Here is a 13,091-nt window from a genome sequence, read left to right as displayed (position 1 = left end):
AGTCTACGACAGCAGATCACTTGTAAACATCGGTGACAAGGTTGCACATTTAATCTTGGACACTTTTAAACTTGACCCATCCTGGCTGCCAGAGATACTACACACAGCGCGGACAACAACAAAGGATGGGCCGCTCATCCAAGGCGTAGAACAAAGAAGTGCCGGGGGAAACGCGGAACAGACTGAGACATCGCACACCACTGCCCAGCATCCTACTGGCCAACATACTAGTAGGATGCTAGGAGAACAAGCTTGATGACCTAAGAGCAAGAGTCACCTTCCAACGTGACATGAGGGACTGCAACATTCTGTGCTTCACGGAGACATGGCTGACCCCCAAACATGCCGGACCAGGCCGTAACTCCGTCGTATTCATTCTGTGTGCTCCACGCAGACAGAACGGCAGAGTCGAACAAAACCAAAGGTGGAGGAGTGTTTCAGGGTAAACAGAAAGTGGTGTGATGCCAGGACCATTTCTACTCTTTCCAGCGGCTGCTTGCCACATCTGGAATTCCTGAGCATTAAGTGCCACCCTTTCTATCTGCCCCGTGAGTTCATCTTGGTCATCGCCATGGTCTACATCCCACCCCAAGCGGACACAGGTATGGCTTTGTCCGAACTACATGATGTGCTGAGTTCATTTCAAAACAAGGACCCGAGCGCAGCCCTCATTGTAGCAGGAGACTTTAATAAAGTGAACCTCGGACAAGTCATGCCAAACTTCTACCAGCGTGTCTCGTGTTTGACGAGGGGGGATTGAATTTTGGACCACTGCTACACACCATACAAGCAGGGCTACAAAGCTGTCTCACACCCGGCTTTTGGGAAGTCTGACCACAACGCCATCTTCCTCACTCCCCAGTATAAACAAAACATACAGAGGGAAGAAGTAACCACGAGGGAGGCGAAACGTTGGTCTGCCCAATCAGAAGCTACGCTACAGGATGCACTCAACGACGTAGACTGGGACATGTTCAGAGCATGCGCAGTTGACAGCAATGAGTTTATGGACGTAGCAGTAATCTTCGTTAATATGCTAGTGGAGGAGATTATCCCCACTGCGAGAGTCGCCACATTCCCGAACCAGAAACCGTAGGTGGACAAATTGTGCTGCAGTGAACACCAGGACCGCCACCTACAATGCGGGTCTCCCCACTGGCGATATGAGTGCCTACAAAGCGGTCTCATACGGCGTGTGGCGCGCGGTGAGAGATGCCAAATGCCGGTACGGGGAGCGCATGGAGTCTCGCTTCCACCAGGGTGACACACGGAGTATATGGTACGGACCACGCACCATTACGGACTACAAAGCCAGGGACACTGCGCCGATCAACGCAGACTCTGCATTCAACAATGAGCCAGGCGGCTAATGCTAACTACCGCCTGACTACCGAAGACAGTGACGTCATCAGCGAGAGACCGGTGATCAGCATCGCGGAGCATGACGTCCAAGTGGCATTGAGTAGAGTGACCACAAGGAAAGCGGCGGGGTCTGACGGCATCACCGGCCGTCTGCTGCGCTGCTGGGCTGACCAGCTAGCAGGTGTGTTCACTTCCATCTTCAAAGAGTCCCTGGCCAAGCCTGTGGTCCTAGGGCTGTGCGATATGACCAAAATCTCATGTCCCGATATAAGAATTCTATCATCCCGGTAACGATATAAATCACAAAAATTTAACATTTTCTGTAAATTCTGTGAATCTCGGGCAGCTTGACTTGCGGGAAGTGTTTCCAGCTGCGCGTCATGTATCTGGAGTCCAGTGTTTTAACCGATGCATGAAACGATACATTTTTAGACACAAGTTGTAACGGCCGCCATTTTCTTTGTATTTATTACACGGCGTGCTGCGGGGAAAAGCCTGTTCTAACATTTGAGTCTAAGGTTTATTTTTTAGCACCTGGTGGCTCTTTTTTACTTCTCATCCATAAATAATCTGCTCTTTCACGTGACTCAGTTTAAGTCTCAACAGGATCTTGAGCTTTATTGTGAAAGATTTATGTGGAACATAAACAAGCGGACACGCGATGCTGTTACCGTCATTGTTGCTAACCACAACGCATAAAAACAGGCGCTTGTCTGTCCGTAGTGTGGTTATATTAAATATAAGAGAAAGAGAGAAGTTTAAGAAATTAACATAGCCACTACAGTGACCATCAAAACCATGAAAAAATATTACCGTAAACAGTTTATTTTGCGACACCACGAAACAAACGATAGCGTAAAATGAAACGATAGACGTTTTTATATCGTCATCCGATATATATCGTTATATCGAACAGCCCTATGTGGTCCCCACATGCTTCAAAGGATCCGCCATCATCCCGGTGCCCAAGAACAGCAAACCCTCATCCCTGAACGATTACCGGCCAGTTGCACTGACCTCGGTAGTAATGAAGGTGTTCGAGAGGCTGCTGAAGAACATCATCTCCTCCTCCATCCCAGACGGTAAATGGTAAATGGCCTGCATTTGTATAGCGCTTTCCTCAGTCCCTAAGGACCCCAAAGCGCTTTACACTACATTCAGTCATTCACCCATTCACGCACACATTCACACACTGGCAATGGTAAGCTACATTGCCATTGCACGTAACGATCTGGCACCTAATGATGTGGCAAACATAGTGTTATAATCAATCAGTAAACTCGTACCTTAAAGCAACAGGATTATAGACCTATTTTAATTGCTTTAAAAAGCAGGAGCAGGTTACGTTCATTAGTCTTATAATCTGTAAAGTTTCTTTTTTTTGGATAAGACACTTTTGATCTCTGACTTTAGCCTTTGAGGCAGTGAATCCTTCCAGGCATCATTAACAACTTCTGAAAAAGGGACCAAAGAGAGAACGGTCGAAAGGACAACCTCAAGGAACGTCCCAGGTCGTTCCCTAAGCAGCAATCTTCAAAGCCAGTGCAACAAGGCACTTTTTAAACTTTGTCAACAACTGCACCAATAAAAAGGAAGGAAAATATCCGAGTTCTGGGGTAAAGAGTACGCTAAAGGAGAAAGTGAGACTGATTTAATGGTGATCTGGTGAGGGCTGGAGGAAGTGCTCGAATCATGGCTTTAAAGTATCTTTATCTATCAGCAGATGAGGCCATAAATTTACCATAAATTACATCTTTTGGATTTTTAATATTAACGTTATGGAGGTGCCACTTACATGCTCTGGGTGAAGAGCTGCAGTTTATAAAGGTACCACATGTCATTTGGTTTATCAAGTGGAAAATTATTGTTGGTTCGTTTTAAATTGGAATGGAAACGCCTCCAGATGCCGCCTACGCCCCTCAATGAAATATCCTGAACACACACGCAGGTGGAGACAGCACCCCCTCGCTAACTCATCCAACCGCTTTATGCGTTGTGACGGAGCTGACGGCGCACTGGCACATCCTCTCGTTTCGCACAGACTTCAGAGGCAGTTTATTCCCAAAGTCTAAATAACCCGAGGGGTAAAGCAGAGGGAGGAGGACGGCACAGTAATCAGGATGAGAGGAAAAATAAAAAAAATAAGAATTCAGCGAGTCGTTCTCCTTCTGTTTCCTCTCACTGCAACCAGCCTGAGAAATTAAACCTACACATGGAACACAAAACACAGAGGGCTTCATGTTGACATGATGGTAATTATGTTTCTAAGAGGGGGGAAAAACAGAAGAAGGGAAAAAAGGCTAATCGAAAGCAAAGCCATTTTGCAAGTGTGGACAGGGATTTGGGCAAGTGGCTGCGAAGATGCCCGAGCTGATACCGGGAGAAAAGCTCAATCAGCTGGCCAAAAAGTCGTGAACGCCTCCTTTTCATTTCAATTCATTTCTGTTTTAGTTTACCTCTTATGAGTAAGTACATGGAAATAAATGGTTGGAAGAAAAAACCTCCAATAGACAATCAGGAAAGAGCAGAAAGCAGACAGGACAAAACACGCACAGGAGAGAGTCCCAGTGTTGCCAACTCGTCAGTCAGGAAAATCGCTATTGGTTGTCCTAAAAGTCGCAAGAAGTCGCAAAATGACGCCATCGCCTAATTTCCATAATTGGTCATGCTTACATTATTGTAACCTACGTTGTAGGAGAAAGAAATAATACAATGAGAGAGACAGAGTAAAAAACATGCTAAAAGCACTTAGAATATGTTTAGAACTACACATTAAATTTCTTTTTGCAATTATCATTTTTTTAACATCTCAATTCCAACCCTGCTCCTCTATCTGGACTTGGGACCAGGAAAAGTGAAACAGGCACTCTGGCGGAGTTACACACACACACACACACACATGGACGTGTAGGGGTGAACATCTCCAGCTCTGTGTTTTAAAGAAAAATCTGACAATAGAAACATGTCAGTTATCTGACCAAGTGAAAAATAACTGTATGGTTTACACATGACACGTGACTCCCTAACTGCTAATTAAATTCAAATTTTCAGAGACTTAAACTTAATTATGTTAAATGAGCACTATATTAACCATAGTTAGAGGTCAGGGAGCAGGACTGATGTTGTTTGTTAGCTAGCTCCCACATTAATGTTGCAGCTCTTTTATTAGCCATAGCCGCTACCTGAGAGATGACCAATATGGGTAATTGCAGATTAACATTCATGACAACTGTTCAATACTTTAATGTTGTTGAAACAGGAGCTAAAATGCTCTACAGGGAGCGCAGAATTATTAGGCAAATGAGTATTTTGTCCACATCATCCTCTTCATGCATGTTGTCTTACTCCAAGCTGTATAGGCTCGAAAGCCTACTACCAATTAAGCATATTAGGTGATGTGCATCTCTGTAATGAGAAGGGGTGTGGTCTAATGACATCAACACCCTATATCAGGTGTGCATAATTATTAGGCAACGTCCTTTCCTTTGGTAAAATGGGTCAAAAGAAGGACTTGACAGGCTCAGAAAAGTCAAAAATAGTGAGATATCTTGCAGAGGGATGCAGCAGTCTCAAAATTGCAAAGCTTCTGAAGCGTGATCATCGAACAATCAAGCGTTTCATTCAAAATAGTCAACAGGGTCGCAAGAAGCGTGTAGAAAAACCAAGGCGCAAAATAACTGCCCATGAACTGAGAAAAGTCAAGCGTGCAGCTGCCAAGATGCCACTTGCCACTAGTTTGGCCATATTTCAGAGCTGCAACATCACTGGAGTGCCCAAGAGCACAAGTTGTGCAATACTCAGAGACATGGCCAAGGTAAGAAAGGCTGAAAGACGACCACCACTGAACAAGACACACAAGCTGAAACATCAAGACTGGGCTTTCTAAGGTTTTATGGACTGATGAAATGAGAGTGAGTCTTGATGGGCCAGATGGATGGGCCCGTGGCTGGATTGGTAAAGGGCAGAGAGCTCCAGTCCGACTCAGACGCCAGCAAGGTGGAGTACTGGTTTGGGCTGGTATCATCAAAGATGAGCTTGTGGGGCCTTTTCGGGTTGAGGATGGAGTCAAGCTCAACTCCCAGTCCTACTGCCAGTTTCTGGAAGACACCTTCTTCAAGCAGTGGTACAGGAAGAAGTCTGCATCCTTCAAGAAAAACATGATTTTCATGCAGGACAATGCTCCATCACACGCGTCCAAGTACTCCACAGCGTGGCTGGCAAGAAAGGGTATAAAAGAAGAAAAACTAATGACATGGCCTCCTTGTTCACCTGATCTGAACCCCATTGAGAACCTGTGGTCCATCATCAAATGTGAGATTTACAAGGAGGGAAAACAGTACACCTCTCTGAACAGTGTCTGGGAGGCTGTGGTTGCTGCTGCACTCAATGTTGATGGTGAACAGATCAAAACACTGACAGAATCCATGGATGGCAGGCTTTTGAGTGTCCTTGCAAAGAAAGGTGGCTATATTGGTCGCTGATTTGTTTTTGTTTTGTTTTTGAATGTCAGAAATGTATATTTGTGAATGTGGAGATGTTATATTGATTTCACTGGTAAAAATAAATAATTGAAATGGGTATATATTTGTTTTTTGTTAAGTTGCCTAATAATTCTGCACAGTAATAGTCACCTGCACACACAGATATCCCCCTAAAATAGCTAAAACTAAAAACAAACTAAGAACTACTTCCAAAAACATTCAGCTTTGATATTAATGAGTTTTTTGGGTTCATTGAGAACATGGTTGTTGATCAATAATAAAATTATTCCTCAAAAATACAACTTGCCTAATAATTCTGCACTCCCTGTATTGTACTATGAGGTCTTTTAGATATGATAACAGTGCATCAGTGCTCAGGCCTAACTTGGTGATGTAAATCTGCCTAACCAGACAGTTAACTGTGTGTGTGTTGGCTATCATTCACGATAGCCAACAGGCTACTGCAGCTGCTGCCTGTTTCACTAACAGGCGAGAGAGATTTGAGATATTTACCACCTGAAAGGTAATCTGGTGTCAGACACCAGGTGGTTGTCCTGTGGTGCAGTCTAGCATTATTAAGTCAGGGCACTGAAGACTACTCAAGTAACTGATTAGTGGTGCTAATGATTTTTTCTTAACATTTAGAGTTACAGCTTCTAAACTGGTGTCCAGCAGTTTCATTTAAGAACTTTTAATAGCATTTTAATATTTAATTATTGCTATCTAATTAATGTGAAAAAAAACCCCACTGAAACACACCACATTTAACTACTCTGTCCAATCGGGACTGTCAGGCTACGAGCATGAGGTATGGTTGTATAGTTTCAGACCACTGGGATAGCCAACATCTTATTATTTTGCTGCTGCCATTAACAGTTTGGTGGGAAATAGGATTATGACACTTTTGTGTAACTGATGATCTCTCTTTTGTCTTTGTTGTGGGAGGAGCCTTAGCGAGTCCTGATGTCATACTCAGCTTGGGCTGTGTTGTCTTTGGCGAGACGTGGCTGGCAGAGGAAGGTATTCTTGTGCCTGAAAATTGGTTTTTTTTTTTCAAGTGGACAAGAGCATTGCTTTAATGCAACTGTGGCTCATGGAAGGCATCCAGATTGCAGTTTAATAATACAAAGTACTCAGCCTTGTTGAAGTTGCTGGCTGCAGTGCTGGAGGGTGCCCTACCTGGCAGCTCCATTGTCCTACTGGGATATTTCAATGCTCATGTGTGAAACGACAGTGAGGGCTGGAGGTGAGTCATCTAGAGCAGGGGTGTCGAGCTCCAGGCCTCGAGGGCCGGTGTCCTGCAGGTTTTAGATGTGTCCTTGATCTAACACAACTGATTTAAATGGCTAAATGACCTCCTCAACATGTCTTGAAGTTCTCCAGAGGTCTGGAATGACCTAATCATTTCAGGTGTGTTGACCCAGGGTGAGATCTAAAATCTGCAGGACATCGGCCCTCGAGGCCTGGAGTTCCCCACCCCTGTTCTAGAGGAACGGCTTGCCTGATCTGAACCTGAGCAGTGTTGTATCATTGGACTTCTCTGCAAGTCAAAGTTTGTCCTTGATTAACACCATGTCTGAACACAAATGCATTCTTTAGCGCACAGCAGAGTGGCATCAGGACACTCAGTTGCAGGTCGATGATTGATTCTGTATTAGACCTGTGGCTGTGTGTTCTGGACATTTAGGTGAAGAGAGGAGCTGAGCTCCTGATGACCAGCTGGTGAGCAGTTGGGCGGGGACACCCAAAACATACAGAGAAGGTAGAAAAATCTGGCAGAGGCTGGGATCCATAGGATTGTTAATCCCAACTTCAACAGTATTCTGAGGAAAGCTGGTGACATCAGCCTCTGGACATGGACCCTGTTTCCAAACCTCAAGGTAGCTGTCATGGTGGTAATCCCTGAATGGGTTGGTGGACACTGGAAGTGAAGGGAGCCATCAAGCACTAGAAGGACTCCTGGTTGGGCTTAATTAGCCTGTGGGACACTGGATGCAACTGACCTGTGCTAAGAGGCCACGCAGAGTGTTGCTCTGGCAGATGTTGAAGCAAAACCTCAGCTGTGGAGTTTTTGAATGCAAAGTACTTGTACAACTTACTTTGCTTTTCTTTCCAAACAGGACAGAGCTATTACAGCAGTTGCACTAGTTGAAATCTTCCATTTGTAGTTTTTTCTATGCTGGTGACTGTTTCTTTTGTAAAGCTAGACTCGAACCCTTGTAGGCAGATGCTGCCTCTGTTACTTTTTGGAGGAAATGCAGCTTTAAATGCAAGTTTTAAATGTAAAGATTCAAGATGTCTACAGTTTGTGTTATCCACAGACCTAACAGCATTTAACCCAAAACTGCTCCAAGCCAAAATTGTAATTTATTTTAATTTTAATTCAAATCTGATTCATCACCCAGTCCAAACGGCCCCTGATTCAAAAGCTGCCGTTTTTAATTAAACACACTAGTCGGCCACCTGTAAAACTGCAAACATCTGAGTAACATCTACAAAGACATTACTTGTTATAAGTCTGGCACATTAAAATTTTACATAAATGACTAAAAATATGCAGACATCAATTCAAAAGCAACAGCCGAAGAAAAACAAAGTGCTGTGATGCTTCCATTTAGCAAGTCCGATGCTACAGAAAATCATATAACAGTGCAGCATCGATCGTATGGGAAGCTTCCTCAGAGAGCTGCTCCTCTGAGCTAAATTTGTACCCAAACTGCTTCAAGCACACATAAATAATTTCCACTGCAGCTCTATTAAGAGGAAGAAGAAGAAAAATAACACCATGTGACAGCCACAGGGGATAAATACCTTGGATGCTAATTTACACAACATAATTATGCAATGACCTTTGTGATGTGGGACAACATGTTCTAGAGGTGTTTGCTGGGTAAAGCACCACAGCTGCTGCTGCTGAACATTTTAGATTTCCTGTCATGTCACACAAACAAGACAACAGAAAAAAAATATCACAAAACCAGTCACGTAAACGCACATGCACAGGAATCAACAAAGAGCCAAAACAATACATTCACCAGTTCCAAGCAGCTCATCTCTGGATTACATCCAAGAATTTGTGAATTTGGTCTCTGAAGATTTCTCTGCATCTCATCAGATATAAACTGAATCCTATTATGTCCCCACACAGCTGATTTTACACCAACTCTTCAGTCGTTTTCTTCAGAGACTCTATGCAGGTCCACACGCACTCACTGAGGGGGTGTTTTACAGGCAAAAAAATATAATTAATTAAAAAGATTCCTCACCAGATTGGCTAATGTAAATCCCCGTGTGGGGTAAAGTGATGAGAAGTGACGGAGAGGCTCTTCAGTCGAAGTCAACAGGAACCATCCGGGGAAGATCCAGTCTGCAGAAATAAAAATAGCTATGAGATGACAGCAGCTGTATGGCAGGACTGGAACAATTACTAATATTCAGACAATCTTATAAGATACTAAAGAATAATATTTTTTTTAACAGAAATGAACAGAAAGAGTGAAGATTTCCTCTGAGCTGCTCAACCAAAAGCATCTGAATATCAAACAGCAAAAGCTACAGACTGAGCTGTCAATCACGCAGCAGACAGAGCTTCTCATTACTGTCATTGCTCAAGTTGAAATTCACAAGGTTTTTCGGTTGCCAGCGCTCTGAAACCATGTCTCCTCTGTCGATCAACCTGCACAGGAGTGTGAGGTTGTCTATTTCTTTAATTTGAGGCTAAATACTACATCACTTCCTGTGCATGCGTGGGTTCAGCAGTGCAGCAGCTCGTCTTTTTAAGCAACAAGGACTCCTGTGCCATTTTAAACATCAAATGCAAAACCTTTTCAAAAAAGTCAATAAATAAGCCATTAGTACTAGTTACATACCCTCTTTCTTTGCCCAAATGACATTAAACTGAATCTTTTTGGATCATTTTTAAGACTTTTCAGTCATTTCTACCTCTCCTTTGCAGTGTTTCTTCCGGTCTACTGAAAGCTCTCCAGAACAAAGAAGACCCTCAGCTGCATGGATTTTTCAAACAGTCTTAGCGATTGTATCTCATTTGCCTGTTTACCACAGAACAAATTATTTTCAGTTGAATATTCTTTATAGGTAATAATTTATATGTAGTCATACTGATGGGATATGGTATTTGATGGAGATCTACGGGTACTGTCATGATACGTTTTCTTTATTTGTAATACATGTAGTGCAGCAATTTTTGTTTGGAAATACTAAACGTTCCTTCCATCCATACATCCGCTACCTTCACATGGTGGAGGGGCTTGTGTGTCCCAGGGATCTCATGTTGCCAGGGGGCTTTTGCTCCCTCGTACAGCCTCCCATGGCAAACTGGTTTCAGGTGATGGACCAGACAAAGAGAGGATTCAAAAACCCCTGTGAGTATAAGATCTAGGGAACAATTCACCCTGCCCAGGATAGGGTTACCAGGGCCCCACCCTGGAACCAGGCCCAGGGAGGGTGCCCGAGGGCGAGCGCCTGGAGACCATGGGACATGGGGCTACTACCTGTAGGGTGGGCCCATGCGGCGGCCGGGGTCAGAGACCCTGTTGGGCCAATCACCAGCTACCGAGACTAACGATTGGAAAATGGAATGTCACCTCTCTGGTGGGGAAGGACCCGATCCACCGCGTGAGGTTGAGAGGTACCAGCTCAACGCAAAGGGCTCCAGAACCCTGGAGAGGAGCTGGACTCCCTTAGTCTAGAGTTGCCCTTGGCGAGAGGCGGCAGGCTGAGGTAGGAATCTTAGTATCCCCTCGCCTTGCTGCCTGTACGTTGGAGTTTTTCCAGTGGACAAGAGCGTTTGTTCCCTGCGCCTTTGGGTCGGGGAACATGTCCTGACTGTCGTCTGCACCATTAGACCTGCATTCTCTTAAATGGCCACCAGGGAGCAATAGCTGTAGCTGCAAAAGTGCCCAGACCTCTCTAAACATTTATGGTTTCAGTTACTTGTTTTGGATTACACTGATTTTAACTGCCATAAATGTAAATTATGTCAGTTTGTTTAATTTATTGTGTTCATTTATGTTATTTATTTTCTTTATTTATTGTTGTTCCTTTTGGGGTAGGAACTAAGGTTCATTCTGTGTTGCACACAGGCCTTTTTAAGTGACGTAAAGGGAAGTAAAAAGCATGTGCAAAGAAGCAAAGTTAATAAGTTAACTAAGTCAGAAGAAGGAATAAATAAGCAGTTTAAAGTAAAAGAAAGCTGCGAAGAAGAAGAAATTGGGAATTATTTTTGTTAAGTTTTGTTCCTGAAGCGGACTCATTCCCTCACGGTTACGTGCAGCCAGCGAGGTACGTTAACTGTGTTTGTTTATCGCGTATTTGTTAACTTGGGTTTAAATGTTTATTTGTAATATTTATGTTGGTCATTCTGTACTTTTATGTAATAACAGTTTGACGGTGGATTTTATGGTGTTTCTGAGGAGAAGTTTGACGGAAGAATAAATCCATCAGTGAATGAAGAACCGTGGTGTCGTGTATTAACTGGAGGGAGTGATACTGATTAAAATGCAAACAGATTTTTCCCCCCTCAGTGTCATAGAATAAGATTCGGAAATAAACAATTGGCTAATGACTTCGAATTCCTTTAGCCAATGAGCTTGTGTTTTCAGTCTGATCCAATCACAAAGGTGACATGAGTGATGTCACAGTAGCCACCGGACCTTTTATACTGTGGAAGTGGGATGGCTGTCTTAGACTAGCTCTGAAGCTACTTTGAAGTTGCTAATGCAAGAGTAGAAGATGACCAGCATTATTCTTGGCCTTGGCCCAAATAACTACATTCTCAAATAAATTAAGCACTTAATAATGGGCCAAAACAAAAATAAGCAAGCAACAATAAAACCACAACGACTTAAAAAAAATGTAAAAAATGAATGTAAATGCATTTTAGGATATCATTTTCCTTAAATTTTTATTTCAGACTTTTTGATCTTTTTGAACTGTATCCATCATTGCCTTTTCCATAAAGAATGCCTGATGAAAAAGCTCAGGAGCACTGGAATGGATCAATGGTGCCTTCCAATCAGACTGATTTACTGAGATAAAAACATCACGGGTTATTGTTGTGAGGGGTGTTGTGTAAAACGTGACTCCAAGTCTGTGAGCAGGGCTTACAACGGTTGACTTTCGGGAAGGGAACACTGTGGGGTGAAGCTCTGGAGGGAAACAGGGGGACAGAGAAGCAGACGGCAGGAGTGAAAAAAGAAGAGGGAAAAGAATTAACATACACAAAAAAATCTTGTCTTTCTTTTGTCCTCCCTGGCATTGCCTGGGCTCCATCCAGACGGCAGCTCCTCTCTTCTGTTGTATAGAACAGAGGGAGGCGACACGACGCCTGTCAAAAATCCGAGAAATTCTGCCCCGGAGCCCGATCTTAGCCAGAGCCTGTGACAAACAGTCTCCTCGCATGCCGACAGTCTAATCTGCACCAGCATCAACGAGGATGTGGGGGGGCTAGGATCATCCTGAACCACAGGAGGTCCCACACTGTTTTTACTGCAGCTGATAGCTGGAGTGATGCTGTTGTTTGTGTGCTAACAGCCCGTCTGATGGCTCCAGGAGCACAGCCAGATTGGCTCTTAGTGTGAAACAACAGCAGCCATTAAAGCTCCTCCATACGGCCTGGGGCGAGAGGAGCAGGAGGAGGGGGCCATCTACCCCAGACTGAGTCCAGCCCAGTGTGAGAAGGAGCTTGTCTTTTTGTTTTAGTTGGTAGTAAACACAATCAAGGGATTCAGCTTAGTTTGCATGGCCTTAGCTAATCTGATTATTTGATTCTTCTTACAGCAATGAAGATATTTCTGGAAAGAGGAAATGTGCTCTTCTTCCCCACGGCCGAGGCTTAGCAGAGTTTAGCACATGCAAACGCACCGTGGTGCATACTCTCTGTGTGAGTGCACAGACACGGGGGGAGGATCACTGCTCTTATCTGTCACGTGCCAATCTTAAATCCCCAGACACAGACACAGACATTGGGGGGCAGGTAAATTTCCACTGTAGGCATGCCTCAGGGGTCCCCCCACCTGCTGTATAAAAATAGCTGTTGGGTGATTTCTGACCCCTGCATGTGAGAACACACAGAATGCCAGAAATACACATCTTCAGCTTTTTAACATGGACAGTTTGTCATTTTTCAAGTAAACTCAATGTAATTTTTGACTTGACAAAAACTTAAATGCTCATTTAGGCTTTAGGGGAAAAGAAACAAACCATGGCAGTTTCTTAAAACAATTATTA

General features: G+C 43.8%; 1 protein-coding gene across 2 annotated transcripts in view; it reads right to left on the bottom strand.

Moving 5' to 3' along the window:
- Positions 1-13,091, bottom strand: part of large2 (LARGE xylosyl- and glucuronyltransferase 2) — a 121,605-nt gene that overhangs the window by 60,210 nt on the left and 48,304 nt on the right. For both annotated transcript variants that reach the window (XM_026145177.1, XM_026145339.1), the window contains exon 2: positions 9,110-9,210. The gene's annotated coding sequence lies outside the window, so the exon portion shown is untranslated. The remainder of the gene's footprint in view (positions 1-9,109; positions 9,211-13,091) is intronic.

Source organism: Astatotilapia calliptera, chromosome 1, assembly GCF_900246225.1.
Source record: "Astatotilapia calliptera chromosome 1, fAstCal1.2, whole genome shotgun sequence".
Classification (NCBI taxonomy): Eukaryota; Metazoa; Chordata; class Actinopteri; order Cichliformes; family Cichlidae; genus Astatotilapia; species Astatotilapia calliptera.
This window is presented reverse-complemented; position numbering and strand designations above follow the sequence as displayed.